Consider the following 22,480-nt stretch of genomic DNA (forward strand, 5'->3'; position numbering starts at 1 on the left):
GCTGAGCTGAGATATCCCCTGTAGCATTAATACAGTAATCATAGGTCTCCCTCAGGAGGGATAATTGTATACTATTGCCCTGGTAAACCTAAATCACCATTAAAACCTACAAGAAATATTTTTATCACAGTTTCAGTGCAAGGTGGGTGGGAATAATTTTGTGAAAGCACAGTGTACAGCAAAGACTAGAAAAAACTAATCAGTCACATTTTGACTTCACAAACAATGACAATTATATATTTGGAAACCAAAACGCAATGCAAATCTACACAGGGGAAACATGGGAAGGCCTCTTAGATCTACCAACTTTCCCCTTCTTTCCTATAGTTTTGTTGCTAGAAAAATCCCTTTCTTCATACATTTGACACCATTTATCTCTTTATCTAAATCTGGTCACATCAGCTAAAATTATCTAGGACTTGTGGGTGGCAGCATGTCTATGACAGCAGAAGGGCCCGTCCTAAGTGACTTGGATTTGTGAGCGTTTATTTGTCCAAGGATATCTGAGCACTTACACAACCCAGGCATTTCACACCTACAGAATCAGGGTCATCAATAAAGAGATGCTTTGCTGGTATTACTTTGATAAATCACATGAAAAAATAAAAAGCCTCAGTGCTATGAAGAGGATGCAGGAGTGTAGGAGACAAAGAAAGGGAAATATTTCTGTTGGTGTTTGGTTTGTGGGGAGAGGAATTTAAAAGCCACCTTTTCAAAAGTGATTCAATTTTTGGGTACCCCAACTTGAGGCACCTCAAGGAAGCCTGATTTTTAGAATGAAGGGTTTCAGTTCTTTCTGGGGATCAGCCTCCTTCACAATGGCACCCCAAATTTTAGGCCCTTTTGACTAGATGAACAATTCTGCAAGCACAACTCTGTTCCTAGTCTCTGTGTGCAGTTCTAATGAGCATGCAAATTATATTGTATCCCTTTGTTCTCTTATTCTGTTGGTGTAGTACCTAGCACAAGTGGGCCCCATCCTCAGCTGGCCCCTAAGCACTACAGTAATAAACATAATAGATTATAATAATAATAATTAATACATGTGGAAATAGCCGCTTCTGGTCACCTATGTGCACAATTACCCAGTCTGAGCACAAAATCACAGTAAGCATACAAGCAACGTGGGCACTCAGTTGCATGCCTAAACATTCTGAGCTACATTGTGCAACTTTTGCACAGGGCATTTACTCACAGGAGTAGACACACCCATTGGGGACTGCTCCTGGGAGTCAGAGCTCACCAACACGAGTGAGGATTGCACAATCTAGCCCTTCAGTTGTTAGCGGTTTTCACCTCAAAGATGCTGGTCGTGAAGAAAAACTTAATGTTGAGTTAAACAATCTGTTTTTTCTCTTTTAAATGGAAAAAAAAGGAAAGCCATTTTCCCCTCCTCCTACACCTTCAGTCCCCAAATGTTACAGCAATGGTGGTGGTGGTGGTGGAACTTTCACTTTCAATCCCCCACCCACCTACACACCCTTGGATGCCCAGTGGTCGCACAGTCCCTAGGGACACAAGATAAAATGTGTGACTAGAGTGTTTTTTTCCATACCAAGGCTCTGAGATCCAAGTGCTTCTATTCTTCAGGCTATAACTAGCTAAATGTTACAAACATTTCAAGTAAACAGTGACTGCATACGCTTCTCTAAGATCCGCTTGAGACAGAAACCGAGCAGGGATGAGTTACATTATCCTACTGGTTACAGACCAGTGGCATAAAGGGAGCAGATAAAAACCAGCTCAGGCTCTAAGCACATCTGTGGTTTGCTATATTTATATCATTGGAATCAGTTATTTTGTTCTACTGTATCTGATAGGACAGATGAACCCAACCCAAAAATAATATTGAATCCAGCTGGTTCAATATCTCAGCATGCAAGGAAACTAGTGTACAGAATGAGGGCTCTTCTGATCATTGCTTTGAATGTACCACATGCCTGTAGTTTAAGTCCAACTGAGCGGCTTGAAACTGTACTTCCCAGCTTCCTGACATAACAAAATATCAGTGATAAATTTGTACTAAAAGCAACAAATAGCCAAGATTATGGACAGTTCCCCTGGTGACTCCTTGCCCTCACCCTGATGTACATGTGCATGTGCTTTGACACACACACAGAGAAAGTAACAACAAAGATTCAGAAAACCCTTAAGCAGTTTGGACCAAAGAAAACATTTTCAAAGGCGCCTCGATTATTGCTTGAAGCCCAGACATTATTGTTATATCCATGTCTTCGGGGAGAAAGCCAGCAGAAGCAGAGATGATGAGAATTTTTCATGGCAGCTCATAGATGTCCCTAAAGATCATGAGATGGAGAGGTTTGAAAGCTGCAGACATAAAGACTTTCTATATCCCAATGTACCCACGAAAAGACGCCTATTTATTAAGAGGAAAATGGAGGGGCGGGGACAAGAACTGTAGGGAATTTAAGTGATCAAGAAAAGTGCTTTCAATCAACTAGAGCGTTTATTATTGCTCTCGTCGGCTGCAGAAAGGACCGGATCCAACTCCCGTTGAAGTAAATTGAAAGAATTGCCTTTGACTTCAACGGGAGTTGCTTTGAATGCCATATGTGATCTTAAACCATTTTAAGCTGCGTGCCTTCGAATAACATTCTAAAGGGTGGTGTACAGTAGGAAAAACTTGGAAAGGGGAGAATGTTCACCCAGGCGCTCTCAAATTACAACCGCCACTAATCTCTAGAATTTTATGATCTAAAAATTGATCCTCCAAGAAAGTGTGTGTGTATGTAATTTTGTAAATAAAAATGGATTCTGATGATGAAATGTTACCCAAAGCAGCAGCGCTACTCGATAATTATCCAATTAAAGAGGGAAAAGCTGACATAGTACCAGTTACAGGATGAGTTATGGGGGTCTAATTACAGGCAGCAGGATTCTCTTTTTAAAAAGTGACATTACATAATGCACAACTGAAAGTTCTTACAATTTAGTGGCCAGCACTCCTTGCACTTTTGGGCCTTCTTAGCTACAAAGAAAAGGAATCTGTGTATTCCATGAACACAAAGCAAGAGTGAGCCAGGGGGTCCCAGGGATCTAGTGAATCTGGGAGTACAAGGGAAAGAGCAAGCATGTGACTGCCACCACCTGTGTTCCTGTGACTGCAAGGGACCCGCTGTCCTTTATAAATATGCAACCAACAAGAAAGTGTAGCAACTCTAAACCTCCTTCATTTTCAGAAAGACAGAGCAGACTTCCTAAAAAATCCCTCCAAGCAGCAGTTAACCTTAATCTACTGAGTGATCCAGCTGAAGATAGAGAGCATAGTTCTTGCAGAGAGACTATCTAACCACAGTGGTATCACCTCCGTGAATAAAAAGCCGACATTTGCAACTCCAACGGAGGGCTAGCAGCAGGGGTGGACTCTTAATATCTCCACGTCTTTGGCTACGGAAGGGTTGCTAAGTATTCAGGGTCACATTTCTTTAAGTCTTCTGAACATGGACTCTAAATCTGCATGTGTAAGTTTTTTCATGCAAGAACTACAGGCAAAGTTCTATCTAAAATCTTGCACGCACCTCTAAAATTTGGAAAAGTTGAAATCAGGATCTGGGCTTTACAAATCAGGCCTCTCTAGAGCAATGTGCACTACCAAACTCGATAGTTAGGTGTCGATGTGCTCAGTTAGAATAGACTCCCAGCAGACTGTGCATGCAGAACATGAATGTGCAAATATAGGGCTCAAAATTACAAGGTGCTGAGTTCTCCTGCAGGGTGCTGAGCACCCTCAACTGAAATTAATGAAGGTTGCTGGCACTCAGCACCATGCAGAATCAGAGTCAAAGATGCCTTTTGTGAAAACACAGCCCTCATTGATCTGTAGGAATTAGAGAGCAAAAGACAGTGAAGTGCAGTGTCTGTGTGTCAACCTTCCACTGAAATGCGATAAATGTGCTGCAAGTGTCTTACAGAATTAGCTTCTTAGGCTGAATGACTTACATTTCTCAATATCATTTTTGGAGGTCTCTTCATAGACCAGATGGCTGCAAAGTAACAAAATGATTGGCAGGTACACAGAGATAAATGTCATATGTTCCAACCACTGCATTTCAACATATATAGTCTGCATAGCCAACAATACTGCAGAACATAACATGAGAGGACAATGTGTCTGATTTCAGCCAAAGAAATGTGGAGTCCAGGAAAATATGACTCTAGCAAAGATACTTGGAGAAAATAAATCAGCTCCTTCTAACAAAATATATGCGCAGGTCCCAATGTCACAAGACAGCCTGCAGTATGTAGCATAAATCTTCAATTAGAAACTGCAAGTTCTATCAAATTTAATTGCTTCTCTCTGCAGCTTTAAGCTGAGCTAGCTTCAAAATGAAGGCAGCTCCTCTTTAAAACTACACAGTAAAGGTGAGATTACTAACCACAGGCATTTACCAACAGAAGACAGCTCCTAAACAAAGATCTCTGGTATCCACAGCACGCTGCAGGATTCTTTTTGTAACTTAACCAGTCCTTTTTTACTAGGTCTAGCTGGAGGGGGCCCAGACGGTTATATATATGAGTCCTCTGTAATGTTGTGTAGTGCAGCTTAAATGGTAAAAATAGCATTGGGATGTGCAAATCATTTGTCCCTAGATTACAGTATCCTGCCCACCAGTTCCGATCATTTTGTGCCAAATCTTGATCCCACTGAGATCAATGGCAAACTCCCATGGACTTCAATGGGACCAGAATTTGGCCCAGGATTAGTTTCCATGCGTTTTGGCAGAGATTAATGCACTTTTATAATGAACAATTCAGAAACTTTCCAGAGGAATTCAGTAATGAAGGATTGTCCAGCTGTCAGAAACAAGGCACTTTAGATACTTCATGAAGAGTAAAACCTTCTTTAATAAGACTTGATTTTTTTTTCAACCTGCACTTCATTCATTTGCTAGAGATCCAGGAAACATTTGAATCCATTTAGCACCAAACACTGCAAAAGGCTGAAATGTGGTTAGCATCATGTTGTGAGCAAGGCAAAGACTTAGACAAAATCCACTCCCTCCAGAATATTCCGATCAATATTAGGGGAGTGAGAAGCAGCCGCAAACCATCTGGCCTTTGTTAGCTATGTTTTCAGCTTGACGTGCCTGGGGTTAGAAGTCCAAAAGACACCCCGTTATAGTCAAAGAGTTCCACCAAAAGTCTGGCTAGTGGATGAATGATCCTCAGAAGCTTCCTGATGATGAAGTTCACATGGTGTGCTGTGTTGACAGTGCTGTGGAACTGATATGTGTAAGTGCAGTTTATGATGATTTTTCCCAGTTTAAATGCAATAAAACAATCAGTACAATAAGTACTGTCAATTTCAAAGAGTCCGTATAATCATTCATTTCCCCCTCCCCCCAAAGCTTAGCAACAACAGGTCTTTCTGTAAAGTCTGTGTCTTCCTGTCACTGTAAATGCCTTGTCCTTCAGCCACTACAAAATTATTTGAGTATCAAAAGGGTAGCTAGGTTAGTCTGGATCTGTAAAAAGCAACAAAGAGTCCGGTGGCACCTTATAGACTAACAGACATATTGGAGCATAAGCTTTCGTGGGTGAATGCATCCGACGAAGTGGGTATTCACCCACGAAAGCTTATGCTCCGATACGTCTGTTAGTCTTAAAGGTGCCACAGGACTCTTTGTCGCTTTTTACAAAATTATTTGTCCTCCAAATATATCAAATTCTGCCTGCATCAACTATGATTTCCCAAAATACTGTGAGTATATATCCCATAAAAGAGCTGTCTCTCTGGGCACCCTCATCTAAATTCCTCGACAGTCTGTCACATGATACCACTTTGTTTAACAGATCAAATGATAAACTTGATTCCTCTTTGTGACGGCGTAACTTAGCCATTCCAAAAACTTGGCCTGGGATGGAACAAAAACCATCTTAGCGTTGAACTTGCATGTCTCTGTGTGCAAAGCTCCTATTGACTTCAATGGGTGTGCCACATGTGAAAGGTTTACAAGTTAGAGGCTCTAATAGATTTTAGTCTGTGAAAACAATAAAGTGGCATCACTCCCTTTAGTCCCCAAAGTGTTCCAGGACTAAATTACAGTCAGACACATGCTTTCTCAGTGGTCAGCAGGGAATGCTGAGATTTATGTGGTGTCCTGAGAGAATAAGCAGCTACTTTATCATAGTCGTTTGCAGGATTTGTTTTCTTTTGTGCAGTGGGATGGCTATCTAATGCATCGGGGTATTCTACAAAATGCCTCCTTGAACCTGCAAATCAAGAACAGTATTTGGTCTGTAAACAGAAGGTGACAAACCTTGCAAAAGGTATTGTTGCAGTAGCTCTTCCATGGGCTAAGCACGTCGTATAAGACAAGTGAATGGCATTGCCACTGAAAGCTGTGCCAGGAAGGTCAGTACGTTTCCCACTGCAGTAGCTTCTTATTTCAAATTTCCTTTCCCGGCTGTAGTCTCTGGCTGCTAAGGGGGAGTGTAGTTTCATGGTTAGAGCAGGTGAAGTGAGAGTCAGGAATCACAAGTTCTATTCCAGCTCTGTTCCTTAAGTGCTGTGTGACTTGGGTCAATCACGTAATCTCAGTTTCCTGGCTGTAAAATGGAGATAACACCTACTTGACAGGAGGAGGAGATGCAGGATTTAATTCATTCATATGTGTACTTCTCACTGAGATCCTCAGATGAAATGTTCACAGTGCTATCTTTTTCTTAGCGTAATTACAGTATAGCTTGGCCAGGCGCAATGAGAGACATGAACTTCACGGGGTTAATAGAGCTGCGTGGGACATGGGTTTCCTGTTCCACAAACATTTTTAAGATATTGAAAAAATTTCCCAGCCCAAATCAAGATGAAAAGTCAAAAATTTTGGAAAAATGAAGATGAAAAAAGAAAATAAAATTCAGTTTGGCGCAAATGAAATTGTTTGTTTCAATAATTTTGAAACATTTTGTTTTGTTTCCAACCATTTTTCATTTCAAAAGATAATTTTTGTGCTATAAGTATCTTAAATTTTGAAACCCAAAAGTCATTTCAAACCAGAAAACCAGGATTTTTTGTTTCAAAAAGGTCAAAAATGTTGACCACTTTGAAACATTTTTTTGAGTTGAACAATTCGTGAAAACTGACCCTTTTCCGTGAACAGTTTGTTTTAACAGACTGGCATTTTCCAATGAAAAAATGTTTTGTCAGAAAGTTCCTGGCCAGCTGTAGCTAATACCACTGTTGAAACTAGCCTCTGCAAAGGGGCTGGAGAGGCATTAGGGACGGTGGGTCCAAGGAATCTGTCCTAAACTACCAGCAGACCTGGCTAGGCATGGAAGAGAGTGTACACTGCACCCTCTTCAAAGGTGGCACAGCAACCACCTTGCTCAAGTACACAATATTTGCAAGCACTCCCCCTTGGGGTTGTGGAGCTCCCCATTGATCCCAATGCAGGGCTTGGCTTCAGGCCTTGGCAAATAGGGGCTCTTGAACTGGTCAGGAAATATTTTTCTTTGGCTGTTTTTTTCCCTGTGGACAATTTCAATGAAATAAAAAAAAAAGTTCTCATGAAAATTTGCTGTGGAAGATTTTCAGTTTTGTCAAAAACAACACAAAAATGTGGGGGCAGAAAACTGGAAACTTTTCAGTTTTCAATTTTTTGCTGAAAAGTTGAAATTTTCCAGTGAAAGTAGATGTTTTTATATATATATAAATATTTAAATGTAATAAACTCCCCCACACACCCAATTTTCTATTGAATAACAGGGGTTTTGTTTTGTTTTTTTTGAACAGACCAAAGAATCTCTCATTCCCGCTAGTTGGTGCTTCTTCTCTCTGAGTAACGTCAGCTTAGTCACACTGTACATACACAAAGAGAGCACTTTCTTCTCAGTACGCAATGCACTTTGGCTTTGTTGGCAGTCTCAGCAGAGAGGTCATGGGCTGCATGAGCCAGGCAGTCTGAACTCCTCTCAACCTAGAGGTGATCCAACAGGTCAGAGTTGAGGCACAGGGTGAGGAGACTGTTCTGTGGCAAACATGGGCGGTTTATCAGTCAGTCGTCTTTCACAAGCTCTAAATTCTCTTTGAGGAACCCTCCTCCTAATTTTATCCTAACAGTCAGTGAGAGCCTTCACAAATTGCCTGTGTAGCTGGTTTTATCTCTGACATTGGTCTCCTCAGCTCATCTCTCTTCCCACACACAATGAGCAGCCTGACAGCACAAAGCTAAATCAAGAAAAGAGCCAGAAATGATGCATGCTAGTGGCATCCAAGTGCACAAACAGCAAGAGCCTGAACTATGTCAAGTCATTTCTGTTCGTTTTAGGGATGAGTTTTGATGCCCCAGTAAGATACCTGAGACGACACAGCACTTATGTGCTTCGTTATCTGTCAGAAAGAGACGGGAAACTGATGATAGCAAAGGAGGTTGGGAAAAGAGTTTTGTTGACATTGCCAGTAAAAAGAGGTGAATAGAGAATCTCCTGGGTGGCCTTGGTGAAACACAGCACAGCCTGATTCCAAATAAAAGACAACAGTTTGCTTCAGATAAACCGAACAGTAGATATGAACAGAACCCAGATATGTGCTAAGTTCAGACCATTAGCCGAGTCGCCACAAGATATAAGGGGACAGAAGATGTCCCTCAGTAAATACAAACTTCCAGCCAAGTAACATTTGCCAAAATAATTCAAATGAGAAAAAGAACAGGAATTTTCACTCTTACCTGAGGACTGGGTGGTGCTGTGATAACCCACACTGTAAGTAGCTTCTGTATTTCACTATGAGCAGCTGTAGAGCTGTGAGGTTTTGGAGACTGTATGCTGTACGTGAAGTGAATGGTTCATCGTATGAGTCCACAACCTGGGGGTTTGAAGTCCATGGGGTCACAAACAGGCCCAGAGGAGGTTGCAACTATCCTGTACCTGCTAACTGCTGTATGTGAAATGAAGGGCTTATCTTAAGAGTCCACAATGTGGAGGGTCCAACCCCCACCTTTTGTCTGTTGTAACATGGAGTCATGGTGTGGAAAAGGCAGGGAAACCTTGGCTTGTCCCTTGCTCCCAGAGCCGGCTCCAGGCACCAGCCCAGCAAGCAGCTGCTTGGGGCGGCCAACGGTGAGGGGCGGCACGTCCAGGTCTTCGGCGGCAATTCGGCGGCGGTTCCCTCACTCCCTCTTGGAGCGAAGGACCAGCCGCTGAATGGCCACCGAAGGCGAGGTCTACACTGCGGGGGAAGTCGACCTAAGATACGCAACTTCAGCTATGCAAATAGCGTAGCTGAAGTCGGCGTATCTTAGGTTGATTTACCTGGCCGTGAGGACAGTGGCAAGTCGACCGCTGCTGCTTCCCCATCGACTCCACTTCCGCCTCTTGCTGCGGTGGAGTTCCGGAGTCGACAGCAGAGTGATCGGGGATCGATTTTATCGCGTCTACACTAGCTGTGATAAATCGATTCCCAATAGATCGATCACTACCCGCCAATCCAGCGGGTAGTGTAGACATATCCAAAGACTGAAGCGGTGGTGGTAGAGCTGCGGATCGCGACCGTGGCTTTTTTTTTTTTTTTTTTTTGCTGCTTGGGGTGGCAAAAACCCTGGAGCCGGCCCTGTTTGCGCCTACTGTTTAGAACAGTGGTTCCCACACTTGTTCTGCTGCCTGTGCAGGGAAAACCCCTGGCGGGCCGGGCCGGTTTGTTTGCCTGCCGCGTCCGCAGGTTCAGCCAATCATGGCTCCCAGTGGCCGCAGTTTGCTGCTCCTGGCCAATGGGAGCTGCTGGAAGCGGTGGCCAGTACGTCCCTCAGCCTGCGCCGCTTCTAGCAGCTCCCATTGGCCTGGAGCAGCAAACCGCGGCCACTGGGAGTCGCGATCGGCCGAACCTGCGGACACGGCAGGCAAACAAACCGGCCCGGCCCGCCAGGGGCTTTCCCTGCACAAGTGGCGGAACAAGTTTGGGAACCACTGGTTTAGAAGATACATCAGCTGACGGTGATCTGACAAACTCAACACATACGACAACATCACTCTTGAGGCACAGAGACTTGCCTATATGCTGCAAGGCCAGGGCCAAATGAAAGTATCTGCACCAAGTTCTCCCATAACAGAATCCTGGCCACGTTATCACTGGATAGGGACTTCATTTACCGGCAACTGAGCAGGCTGTGCTTTACTGGAAGTGCATCACCCAGAGGGAACTGGGATGACTCACTGGTAACAATATTTTAATACAGCATCTAGGATGGGCAGCAGCTCCGCACTGAGTCATTCTGCTTGAAAGCTAAAAAAAAGTTTGCGGCTGACAAGCTCTGTGAGGCAAACGATTTGACGTGAACTCCACTGTGGCTCTGTGGATCTTCTTTGTCCTCGTGATCTTTAAAGTCACTTCACCATGAACATCTCAATTCCCAGGGCATGGGCCAACGCTTAGGATATGAAATGAACAGGAAAGACTACAAACAGTCACTTGGCAATAGCAAATAATACGTAAATGGAGTGTGAGAAGTAAATACAACTGCCACCTCAAGCTGTGCTGGAGTTTAAAGATTCTGAGGAGGGCCTCGTCATCCTTCTAGTAGCCCCAGATGTAGGGTCAGCCTCTCTTTCTCTCTGAAGACAGCAGCTGTTCTACTGATGCTAGTGGAGAAAACCACTCCGGAGCTAGGCTACTGAGGAGGTCCCCAGCAGGCTGGCTGAGGTTGCAGCCAATACTAATATTACAGTACAATGTGGTGAGTTTGTTTTTCACAAGGTTCTCCTAGCTAGGCGCATAACTCAGAATTAATGGAATGCAACAACTAATTTCACTTGTCAAGCCAGCAAGACTACCATGTCTGTTGCATCACGCTGTGGCTTAGTTTAGGAAGAAATTCTTAAGAAAGTTTAGTGTGAAAAAGGCATGAATCTTGGTTGCTGGCTTCAGGTTGGTACACAAGGTATCTGAGGTGGGTATTTTTACTTCTGATGTTTTTCTATTAATCAAATTGGTATCTGCTAAAAAAAATACAACTCAGGTCCCCTGTTTATTGAAAAACCAGGGGACAAAGCAACATTTCATGTGTCACTTGGGGAGGAGGCAGTTTGGGGGCCAAGTAACCTTTAGCTGAGTTAATTAGCTGCCCCATTCAACCAAATCCTTCCAAGATAAATACCCCCAAGATAAAAGCAATTAGTCCCCTTCTTTCACCAGTGTCTTACCTGAGCTAATGTAAGTACCAGAGGAGGTCTTCCGACTGGTGTATCAGGATGCCAGTCCCAGGTGAACATGGTGTTAACCTCAGCTCAGCTTTCCTAGTCTCCTTGCACAGGTATTGTGGGGAAGAACTATAACTTGGCTTCTGAGGCCAGAGAAGGGAGAGACTGCCTGTGAGGGAGGGTGGAATGCCAGGGCTGTGCCATTTTGGGTTACTCTGCTGAGCCATCCTAGCAGTTTACAATGTTTTAGTATGCCGAGCTGTGTACAGCAGTTTTAAGCAATTGGGTCAAGCATTGGAGATCAAATACTGCCAAAATCCCAGTTGCTGCCGTGCAATTTCAGTCTTTAAAATATGGCAGAATTAGTCCCTAAACACATAGAGGTCAAAGGACATGTTGCAAATCCTCCTACAGAGATGAACAGAAGCACCTGGAACAATGTGGTAAACTCCTGCCTCCAAGAGGGTACCAGCTTTCCCACTGTAAGGGTCTGACCCACAAAGGTACTCAGGAACCTAAATCTTGTTATAGGCACCAGTGCAATCCACACAACTCCCACTTGGCTGTCATCTAATCCCCGTAGGTACCAACACTCACTCTGCACCTACCTTTTGTCCTTGGAGCATGCACACTGCAGCTTCACTTTAGGTGCCTATCTCCTCCCTAAGCATGCGCACTGCTGCCCCTGAGAGGAGCCCAGATGCCTATCTCCCACCTAAGCCCCTGAGCAACTTAGGAGAGAGAAGGGTTGGGCCACCTAGGTGACATGGAGGGGCCCTGATCTGATAGGTATGCTGGGGCCACCTACAAGACTGGGCTCCTCAAGCAAGTTCACAGGGAAGCTAGTGATGCCCTCCCTTTAGCCTAGTCACAGCCAGGCGGTAGGAGGCCCGAGCTTCACCTCACCACTGTTCCTGAAGGGAAGAACAGGGATCTGCTACTGCTCAGGTGAAGGCCTTAACCCCTGGGCTATAGAATATCCTATGGGGCTCCCCTAATCTCTCCTGTTGAAGTTGTTCTACTTTAACTGGCTAAATATTAATTGGGCCAATAAACGAGTTAGAATGTCTCTAAAACCTAGTGGTTGTAGCACTCACCTGAGAAGCCCCAGAGCCCTGTTCAAAACCATTCTCCCCCTCAGAAGCAGGGGGACATAGACCAGGGTCTCCCATCTTCTGGGTGAGTACCCTAGCCACGAAGGTAAAGGTTACAAGGGAGGAGGCCTCCTCCTGCTGTTTGTTTCGGGCCCTGCACACAATGGAGGCAGCCAAATCCCTAACTTCCCCTCCCCCAAACCCCAGTTCATTAACTGCTAGCAGAGATAGGTGCCTCCCCAGCTTATACCGGCTCCTCACCAACATCCTGTTGCGTTTCTGGCTGCACTTTTCCCCTCACCTCCTTCTCCACGCACTCCCTATCCGTGGCCCCACAAAGTCGCGGGACCTCCTGGTCAACCTCCTCCTCGCCCTGGCTAAAATGGCCATCTACGTGACCAGGGAGAGGCGGTTGGCCAATGGAGACTCCTGCGACTGTGGGGCTTGTTTCCGATCCTTAGTCCGTTCACGTCTCCGGGCAGAGTTCCTCTGGGCGGCGTCCGCTGGCTCCCTCGACACCTTCGAGGAGCAGGGGGCGCTGTCCGGGGTTCTCTGCTCGGTGTCCCCGTCAGGCTCCCTTCTTATGACCCTTTGACCGCACTCCTGTCCCTGTTCTTTTATTAGTTGTCCCCCGCAATTAGTGGGTTTCTGAGGCCCTGTGGAACCTCCCCTTAGGCTGGGGGGGATCCGTTAGCATGGGACGGGCTTTGCCCGCCCCATTTCCCGGAAACCCAATAGATACTGGGACCGCTCTGCCTGCTTGGGCTGCCCTGCTGGCTGGAGCGCTCCCCCTTTCTCTGGCTGCCTTCCTGACTGGAGCTCCTTCTCCCTTCCTGGGCTAAAAAAAATTAGACACTTATCTCCCAGAGAGGAGCAGGGCTTAGCACACACCCCTCTGGACAGCATCTCCCATTGGCTTCTAGCATGCTGGCTTTGGTGGATTGCATTCTTATGTCCCATCGCTCCCCATTCATTGTTCAGGGGCCTTGGGGGCCTAACACAGCTTGGTGGGTCACAGTGTTGTTCTTGTGATTTTCTAGGTACTTAAAAGTAAGGCTCAGCATTGCACTGCTGAAGTCCCTTTGTGGATTCCACCCTAAGAATTTATGTTGAGGCTTCGACGATCCGTTCTCACAGTGCCCTGTGCTGCTGGAACAGTCTCTTCCTTAGTGCTACCGAACACTGTATTCTTAAGACGCCGTATCAACAAAACTCTCCACAAAAGTTCCTTAAGACATCACACAGAGAGAGGCACTAATTACAGGCTCACTATGCGTAAACTAGCGACAATTTTCCCGACTGAGGACACAGTTTATTTTGAACACCAGTGGCAGTCTCTAGGATTGTAATAACCTAGCTTCACCACCCACCTGTGCAATTCTTCTCTCTGCCACCTGGGAGCGTAACTGCCATCGGCCGACAAGGCACTTGCCCTGCACACTTCTCTCCTGTCTTTAGCACATGCTTACATTCTTTTTCCTTTTGGCCCAGACTACACCTCATGTCAAGGGACAAAAATTACCTACGTTCCACACAACCTGACTGTTTCCATCCTCACACTAACTGTTCAAAACGATTTGTGTCAGAAGTAAAGGATCATGAAACTAAGGCTATGGAAAGAGTTGTGTCTGCTAGTAAAAGAATGAATCACACAACGTTTCGAGTGTCCTGCATGAATCATTTTTTTTTTGATCCTCATTTGGGCCTTGGCAGGTCTGAGAGATATGAATGTGAACAAGACCAAGCCCAGCCTGTGCAGTAATGCCTCTTTGCCATACTGTTTTCTGATGTGAAACATCAAGCAAACCAATGTCGCAATGACAGTATTTGTTTTCTGCTGTTAAAAGTTTTTCTTATGTTTTTAATATATCTATCTGGACAGATCTGTACTGCATCCACCCCATTAATGTGAAATGGCATTCCCTTAAATTGATCCATTCTTATTGTTGATTTCTCTGGACTAAAAATATAAACCTGCTATATAAAGTTGAAAGGCCAAGTACCACTAAGTTTTAATTCAGTTTCTGTCTTCTGTGTTGTTTAGTGTGGTACATATTTCCTTCCAAAGAGATGCTATTTCAGTATTTTCAAGGCCTACTGTATTACTTGTCTCTACATACCTGTTGCAAGGTATCTAATTTCTTTCAGGTACTGCACAGTTTATAATTTGAGCATAAGGTGGAATTTTATTTTATTTTATTTTTATTGCCACTCTTGGGCTAATTTTGCCCGAGCCCAAGATCAGTGACATTGATATTCACCATTAAATGTTAAAATAAAATAAATAAAAAATCCAGTCCCATCAAAACCATTTGATCTCTAAGAACCAATTTTAGTTCTTGAAAGACCAGTTCACATCTTGGGGTCATATTTATTTTATTAGATGATTTTTTTCTGGTGAGATCAGTTAATGGAAAATGTGGAATAAATTTTCAATAATATTCCATAATACCCAGAAAAGATCACACCTGTCACTTAGTTGTTAGTAATGGGTGCATTTTAATAGCCTCTACTTTTACATATCTCTGGTTTCATAACTCCCTTACTCCTACTGCATGTCCCCAAATACATATCTGGTTTCCTGCTTTCCTACTGAGCACTTTGGGGAGTTAAAAGTTAACTCCACTTCCTTGAGTTGCTGAAAGATTGGTTTCAGGTGCTGTAGGGGTTCTTCCCAGGCATTACTATAAATCAAGACATCATCCAAATAGGTCACTGCATACTCTAAATGTTTGCATAGCAGTAGGTCAGTTACTTGCTAGAAACACTAAGGAGTCACATACAACCCACACAAGCCATAACCTGATAGTGAACCACCCAATTAGTGTTGAAAATTCTGCTTTGGGTTTAGAAGATTCAGTTATATGTATCTGCCAATACCTGTTACATAAAGCCAAACAGTTTTCTTTACATCTTGCCTAACATCAGCTAGTACCCCACTCATCCATGCAGCTTGTTGAAATAATGTGTTAACACTGGGATCTACAGCTTGTAAAACACTAAATGATCTACTCCCCAGTCCCTGCTTGGCCATCTTACTGAAATCTTGTTCTTAAACTACACAGAGTGTTTGATCAGGATCTAGTCCCCTGAGCCCATTGGCATGCTGCTTGCATTGTTTTTTAGTCAACCTTTCTTTATACATAATCAGCACACATTGCCCTGAGGTACTGTCTTTAGGTGCTCTGGTTAAGTGCCTGGAGGAGGTGGGTACTATTATAAGCTGTGCACCCGACCCTTATCCCTCTGAAGTCAGCTGGAGTTTTGCCACTGACTTCAATGGCAGCAGGCACTGAAATCTTCCACAGGAGACTCTCCTTCAATTCCCAAATAGGAGAGCTTTTGGACCCTGGTTTCCACTCCCAGAAGGGAAAGGCTCTTCATATTGGGTCCAACCTGGGATTTAGCTCCATTGCCTTCTCACATATGTGACAACCCATGAAAGGAAAAAGACTCAGAAATATCTAGAAGCAGCGACATGCCTGCAGAGTGGGTTAATAAGACAATGAAAGCCTACAGCAATAGTTGGTGCAATGTTTCTAACTTGATACCCCATTAGAGAACCTCAGGTGGAGGTGGTTGTTTTATGCAATTGGAGGACACTGGAACGATCTTATCTTCTGCAGTTTCACCTGAGTTTAGTTGTAGTAATTTCTTACCGTTAATAAACTTAGTTATTTTTCTAACTTTTCCCCAGATTCTTTCCTTTCTTAATGACAGATTCTGCAGCCCTTACTCACATTGAGTAGTGCTTACTCATGCAAAAAGTCCCACTGAGGTCAATAGGACTACTTGGGTGACTCAGTGACAGTGAGTGCAAGGAGTGCAGAATTTACTCGTTAATACTGTAAAAGCAGAAAAGAGTCCTGTGGCACCTTATAGACTAACAGACGTTTTGGAGCATGAGCTTTCGTGGGTGAATACCCACTTCGTCGGATGCATCAGTGCCACAGGACTCTTTGCTGCTTTTACAGATCCAGACTAACATGGCTACCCCTCTGATACTTGTTAATACTGTGTAGTGAGTGCTGAACAGGTATACAAGTCACACACATGCTGAAATGAAGCACCTCTGGGTCATTGTGTGCTCAGAGCCCCGAGCTGTGCTACAATGTTGAAAATGCAAGATGCATTCACCTTTATGAGGGTAGAAGATTGCTAGAGATTTTTTTTAGAGCTACTGTCACTGGTAACTGAGGAGCTAATGAAGAATCTCTCCTAGCTCAAGAGGCAGAGCTATGCCACTTGGATTTAAGAATACTTGAATCAGGTTTGAGAAGAGGCAAACTCTTAAGAGCAGTAAAATAAGGAGCAATTCTTCTCCCATTTGAATTCATGGGAGTCTTGTCATTGATTTCAGTGTGAGGAGGATCAAAAAGCCATATGTTGTAGACTTCCCCTGTATTGTAACATGGCTTCAGAATGGATACATTTTGGCTCCACATCACATCACAAAGTAATTTAGCTCTAGGAAAGGAAAGAGAGTGAAATGAAGAGGAGGGCCGTTGCCTGGAGCGTTGGAGACCTGGGTTTATTTCCTTGCTGTGCCGCAGCCTTCTTGTGTGACCTTGGATGTCTTACTTAACCTCTCAAGTCCCTATCTGTTACATGTGGGGTATAGCACTGCCTTATCTCACAGAGGTGTTGTGAGGATGAACCCATTAAATATGGGTGCCCAGATGGTTCAGTGATGAGGGCCATATAAATGCTTAGAGCACTGATAACCACCACTGACCCAAAACTATACTGTGAAGTATATAACAAATTTCCTTATGTCACATCGTCCAAGAAGCAGCTTTCTCTTTTTTTTTCTTTATTTTGGGGGGGTGGGGAAGGGAAGGGGGGCTTTCTAATCCATAAAAAGAACTTCTGCTATCAGAGCAATTATTTTTTCCCTACAAAGCCCACAAGATATTATAAAAAGGTTATGTTAGTTTGATAACTCCTAGACAAATAATACATGTATGTACACTGGGCCTGTTAGCACTTCTGGATGTCTGGAAGTTGTCTGTGCATTAGTGCACACCAGTTGGGATGTAAATTCAAGTGCACCCCAGCGTGTCGCATGCTAACTGTCTGTCTGACCCCTACTGGCATGTCCTGAAAGTTCCCCAATGTGCAGTGACATGGTGCTGTTGAGACTATGTCAATGTGCACTAGGGAACTTTTATTGTGATCCAGGAGGGTCCACATGGACAGTTAGTGCCCAATGCACTGGTGCACACTAGAAGTTACACGCCAGCTAGTGTGCAGGAACACGCCATGTAGACAAGCCCTCGTTAGTGTAGTATATTCCAATCATACAAAAAGCTGATTGGCTTCACTTTAAGCTTTACTTTTACTTCCCTTGTGCACTTCTTTATTTGTGAAAATTCATCCATGATTAAAACTAGTCCTTTCTTTTACAACTTGCAATCACGGTTGCTTCTTTGCACTGGATTTCACTTTAACACACATTCTGCAGGATTCACTTTGCCCCATGTCCCTTTGCCAGGCTTCCCTCCACAAAAGTACAGTGGATATGGCAGTGGAAGCAAGGAGGGTCCTGGGGAACTAAAGTCATTTAATCACACCCTTCTGGCAAGAGACAGCAGTGCCTAGCAGCACAAACAAGAGTGAGGCACCATTGTGCTAGGAGCTGTACAAACACATAGCAAGAGATAGTCCCTGCCCTGAAGAATTTAGTCTAAATGTACAAGATAGACAAAGAGTGGCAGGGGAAACAGAGGCTCTAAGGAGGGAAATGATTTGTTCACCAGTCACATAGCAAGTCAGTCTTTTATTTTAGAATAGCAAAAAGTGTCCACACCCAGAACACCCTGCTAAGGATTTAAAGTTACCAAACCAAATGTAAAAGCAGCAAAGAGTCCTGTGGCACCTTATAGACTAACAGCCGTATTGGAGCATGAGCTTTTGTGGGTGAATACCCACTTCTTCGGATGCATGTATTGGATGACGGAAGTGAGTATTCACCCACGAAAGCTCATGCTCCAATACATCCAGGACTCTTTGCTGCTTTTACAAATCCAGACTAACACGGCTACCCCTCTGATACTTCAAACCAAACGTGTGGTTCCATCAGCTCACCACTGCTATTCATCATAATGAAATACCAACTGCCTCTTACACTGGCCTAGCAGAGTCTTCTGAATCCCAGTCCAGGGCCCTATCCGCTAGACCACACCACTCATATTTAGCAACTGAAAACTACGTGAGACCACTGCAGCTTAAGATCAAATTAAATCTGTGTTGACCGATTCATTATTTTCAGTTCCCTTCACTTTCTTCTGGTGTCACAAAGCAGCATATATGCAAGCCAAGCAACTGTCAGATAGAGAAATAATTGAAAGTTTGACTTTTTATTCCTCTTACCATGTCACTGAAAAAGCTTTCTTTCCAGCTGGAGCAGCCTTCCATGGGTCTGAAGAGGTAGACGCAATACAATGGATGGGCAAAAGTTTCCTGATGTCTTAAGCAATTCCCTTTAACATTATGCATAGAAAACTAAGGGTTGAGCCCTATGCAATGCCAGAAAAAAATCTCCCCCCCCCCTTTAGATGTATAATATTTACCCAGGTTTAGTTCACTGCCACCCAGATTCACCCTACTGCTGAAAAACACCTATAATTTTATTTCTCTGAAAAGCTTGTGAAGGTTTTGGCTCAAAGACTGGATGGGGGAAAAAGTACATTTATTCGTGGTTTATTGCCCTTAGGAAAACATACTTTAGTTATGAAGTATTCCCCCCTGAAAACTTACTTGACATTTTGTCAAGAAATAGTAACATTTTAAAAAAGTTGGCCAAGCTACCTAATACCATAGCTGTAAAGCAAAGACATTTAGAAATATTAATACGTGGACAGGGATAGCTACCTTGATTGTCTTTATTTTATCCTATAAAACATCTTTACTGACTAAGGGACTGATCCCGCAAAGACTTACACACAAAGCAGATTTACCCTAATAAGAAATGTTCCTCCTGTGCAGAAGGCTTTGTGGCCACAGTTTGATATTTCTGCCTGGCCAAGTAGCTGTTTGAGAGCCTGTATGGGGTTCTGAGAAAGCTTGAGAGGAATAAAAAGAAGCAAAGGTGGGTTTGAGGTTTGTAGTTAATGTTTTCATAAAATGATGCCAAAGAAACTCTATCAGCTTCTTTGAGGGTCAAACATGGCTTTTACATCCACCTGTGCAATCCACTTCAATGGAGAGGCATGAGAGCAGAATTTAGCCCTGTGTCTTCAAGGTTTCAAAGGAGCTCGACTTTCATCTGTGTTCAGGGACTGCAAGCAATTCCAAAAGTTCTCTGTCTTGTGCACCAGGTTTTTTGCTATATGTTATAAAGAGAGCAGGAAGATTACTACAATAAAACTTCTGCCAGTGTTCACACACATCAAAATTCATTTGCTTGGCTTTGCTTAACTGATTTAATTATTCACTGCAAATCATTTGCTCTGCTCTAATCTCTCTATTTTACAATTTTATAGAGAGGATGGGGGCATAAGGGAAAGCATATCCTCATCTGGATTTATACCAGTTGAAATCTGGCCTGAAAAGATTATGTCTCTATGTATAATGTTACACAAATCACTGTGCTACCTCATCAAAACTTTGCAGCTGGTCCATTTCTTTAGAAGGAATGAATCTAAATGCTGGGTCTGAACAAGCCTGAGCATTGAGTAAGTTTGGCCTCATGTTGGGATCTGAACATTTTGATTTTTCTTTCTTTCTTTCTTTGCCTATTTCTAGTTTTGCTGTAAACAATTTCAGAGTATGAAATTAGGTTTTAGGGAAACTTATAATAGAGCTGTAATTGGATATGATGTAATATATAATAATAATAATTAATATAATATACAGCAGCTGTTCAGTAAAACCTTTGCTGTGTTTAGCCCAGAAGGATCCAGGGAGTTAGCTGCAATTTCATATTTTGAAATAGGGAATATTAAACACAAGAACTATGTTGCAATAATTTTATTGTAAATACTAACAGGAAAGCCAGAAAAGTGAGAGTTAAGGATGACAAGAGGCTGCTGTGAGGCAAACTCCCTTAAGATAGGCTTTATTATGATTAATTATTATTATTATTTAATTGTCCCTAATTCCTACTTAATACAATGGAATCCCAGATATTACTTTCAAATGCTCCTTCACCATGAAAGACAATGCGAGTTTTGCTATTGCCTTCAATGGCAGCACAGCTGGGCCCTTAGAGTGTACTTATACACATTAACTTAAGATGTCTATCCAGATGTTTGTTTGAAGTTGAGTCCCTCTGCTTAAAATGACACTCCGAGTCTAGCCTCAACTCATGCCATTAAGAGAGAAGAAACATACGAGCAACGGTAGTTAAGGACGAAATGTCTGCGTTAAAATTGGATTTCCTGGCTTTTCTTGGAGTGTGTTGTAAGTATAATGTTAATGTTGCTGCTTGCATATATTCTCTTTGTGTTGAAAAACAAAACAAAACAAAACAAAATGTCCTGGAGTGATTAGAACAGGTAAACCTGCAGTTAGGTTTCTATTAGAGGTGTGTTTCTGTTAGGGATGTGTTTTTCAAATGGAAAGGCCAAAGGCTGCTCTTATATTGTACTCAAAAAATGAGCATTTGCATGTGCAAATTGATCAAACCCATTTGATTTTTGATTAAATAGACAGGAAGGAATTTATTACAATTATATCTTTTTATTGTTGAGTGCAACAATGGAGGAAACATTATAGAAGATCCAGGGAAATCTTCTTTGTTGCTTATGAACCTGACAGAGGGGGAAGCTTTGCAATAGCACATACGAATGTTGGATTTAAAGGGATCAGTTCTGCTGCACAAGGAGCTTTTTCCCACCTTCACTGTGCAAAAAGCAACGTCAGACTCCTGCTGATTATACTCTCTGCCTTCCAGTGTCTTAAACTGGCTTTGTATTCTACATAACGTGACTGGCTTCTACGGCCCAAGACAGCCCTCTGGGTCCAGTCCTGCCTACCAGTGTTGTGTGCAATTTGGGCCCATTCCAGCCATTTACCATCAAAACTGCCTTCAGGGGGAGTTCCAGTATTGGCCCCTGATCCTGCAAACATTTACTCACATGCTTAAAGTCAAGCACATGGGCAGCCCTACTGACCACAGTGGGGCTATGCTCATAAAATTAAGCCCATGCAGAAGCCCTTGCAGGATTGGCACCAGAGAAGGGAGGCCCAGCCGAGTGATGCTTCTTCACGTACCTTTCCACTGTGTTTGGGAACCATGACTAAACTGAGAAGCAAGACTTGCTGGCTGCTCTGATCAATCTGCGTATGTCTGTACTGCAGCTGGGAGCGAACCTCCCAGCCCAGGGAGAAAGATGCTAAAAATAGCCGTGTGGATGTTGCCGCTCGGGCTGCAGCTCAGGTTCTCAAGCCTGAAGGAGGTCACGCTGGCTTGATAGCCTGACCTGCAACCCAAGCTGCAATGTCCACACCACGAGTCTGTCTACCTGGGCTGGGAAGTTCAATCCCAGCTGTTGTGTAGACATCCCCTAAGGGCCTGAACTGGAGTCAATGGAAAATCTCCCGCTGACTTCAACAGACTTTGAATCAGGCCCTTAAGACATCCACACTGCTCAACCGAAATGTGTTAACGGCTTACTGGGAACTGATTCAAAATCTGTTGAAGTCAGTGGGAGTCTTTCCATTGACAAACATTCAAACAGATTCCTGTCCTTGGAGTTGTTTTGATATATTTCTGCCTTCACCATGTTACTGTATTGTACTTGCTTTTGAAGTACATTTTTTTAGCATAATAAGACTAGACAAACGTGACATTCTACTACTTCAATCGCAACATGCTTCTGGTCTCAGAATCTGCTTAATTTTTAACTTTTGATGGTACAATTGATTTAGCTTGTGACTTGACTCTATTTCAGCCTTTCACCCTGAAGGAGAAGGGAAGTTACAAAAAGTTTTGCAATCATTTTTACTGGAGCCGAAGGAATAAAGTCATTGGGTGTATCCTGTTACATTGCCCATTTCATGGAGAACAAGACAAGTATTATTAAGTGTGCTGATGAATCCAAAAGAGTTTTATAGTGACTAACTTCAAACAAAGTAACCTAGATGTTTTAATGATGAGATTGTTATCTGGCTAGAATGCATTTAAATGTTTATTTTACAATTCACTGGCCAAATCATAAAAGGACCATAAACCTCAAAAGGAAAAATGAAGGTTAATAGGTTAGAAATCAGCCACAGAATTTTATGGTTCA

At 43.2% G+C, this 22,480-nt stretch overlaps 1 long non-coding RNA gene across 2 annotated transcripts in view; it reads right to left on the reverse strand.

Annotated features, from left to right (window-relative positions):
- Positions 1-22,480, reverse strand: part of LOC120381287 — a 53,262-nt gene that overhangs the window by 9,948 nt on the left and 20,834 nt on the right. Inside the window, exon 1 of one of the 2 annotated variants that reach the window (XR_005588009.1) lies at positions 8,688-8,809. The exons of the other annotated variant lie outside the window; for it this stretch is intronic. This is a non-coding gene — a long non-coding RNA (uncharacterized LOC120381287). Of the gene's footprint in view, positions 1-8,687; positions 8,810-22,480 lie in introns of those variants that run through there. 2 annotated transcript variants of the gene reach the window in all.

This window comes from Mauremys reevesii, linkage group 13 (genome assembly GCF_016161935.1).
Source record: "Mauremys reevesii isolate NIE-2019 linkage group 13, ASM1616193v1, whole genome shotgun sequence".
NCBI lineage: Eukaryota > Metazoa > Chordata > Testudines > Geoemydidae > Mauremys > Mauremys reevesii.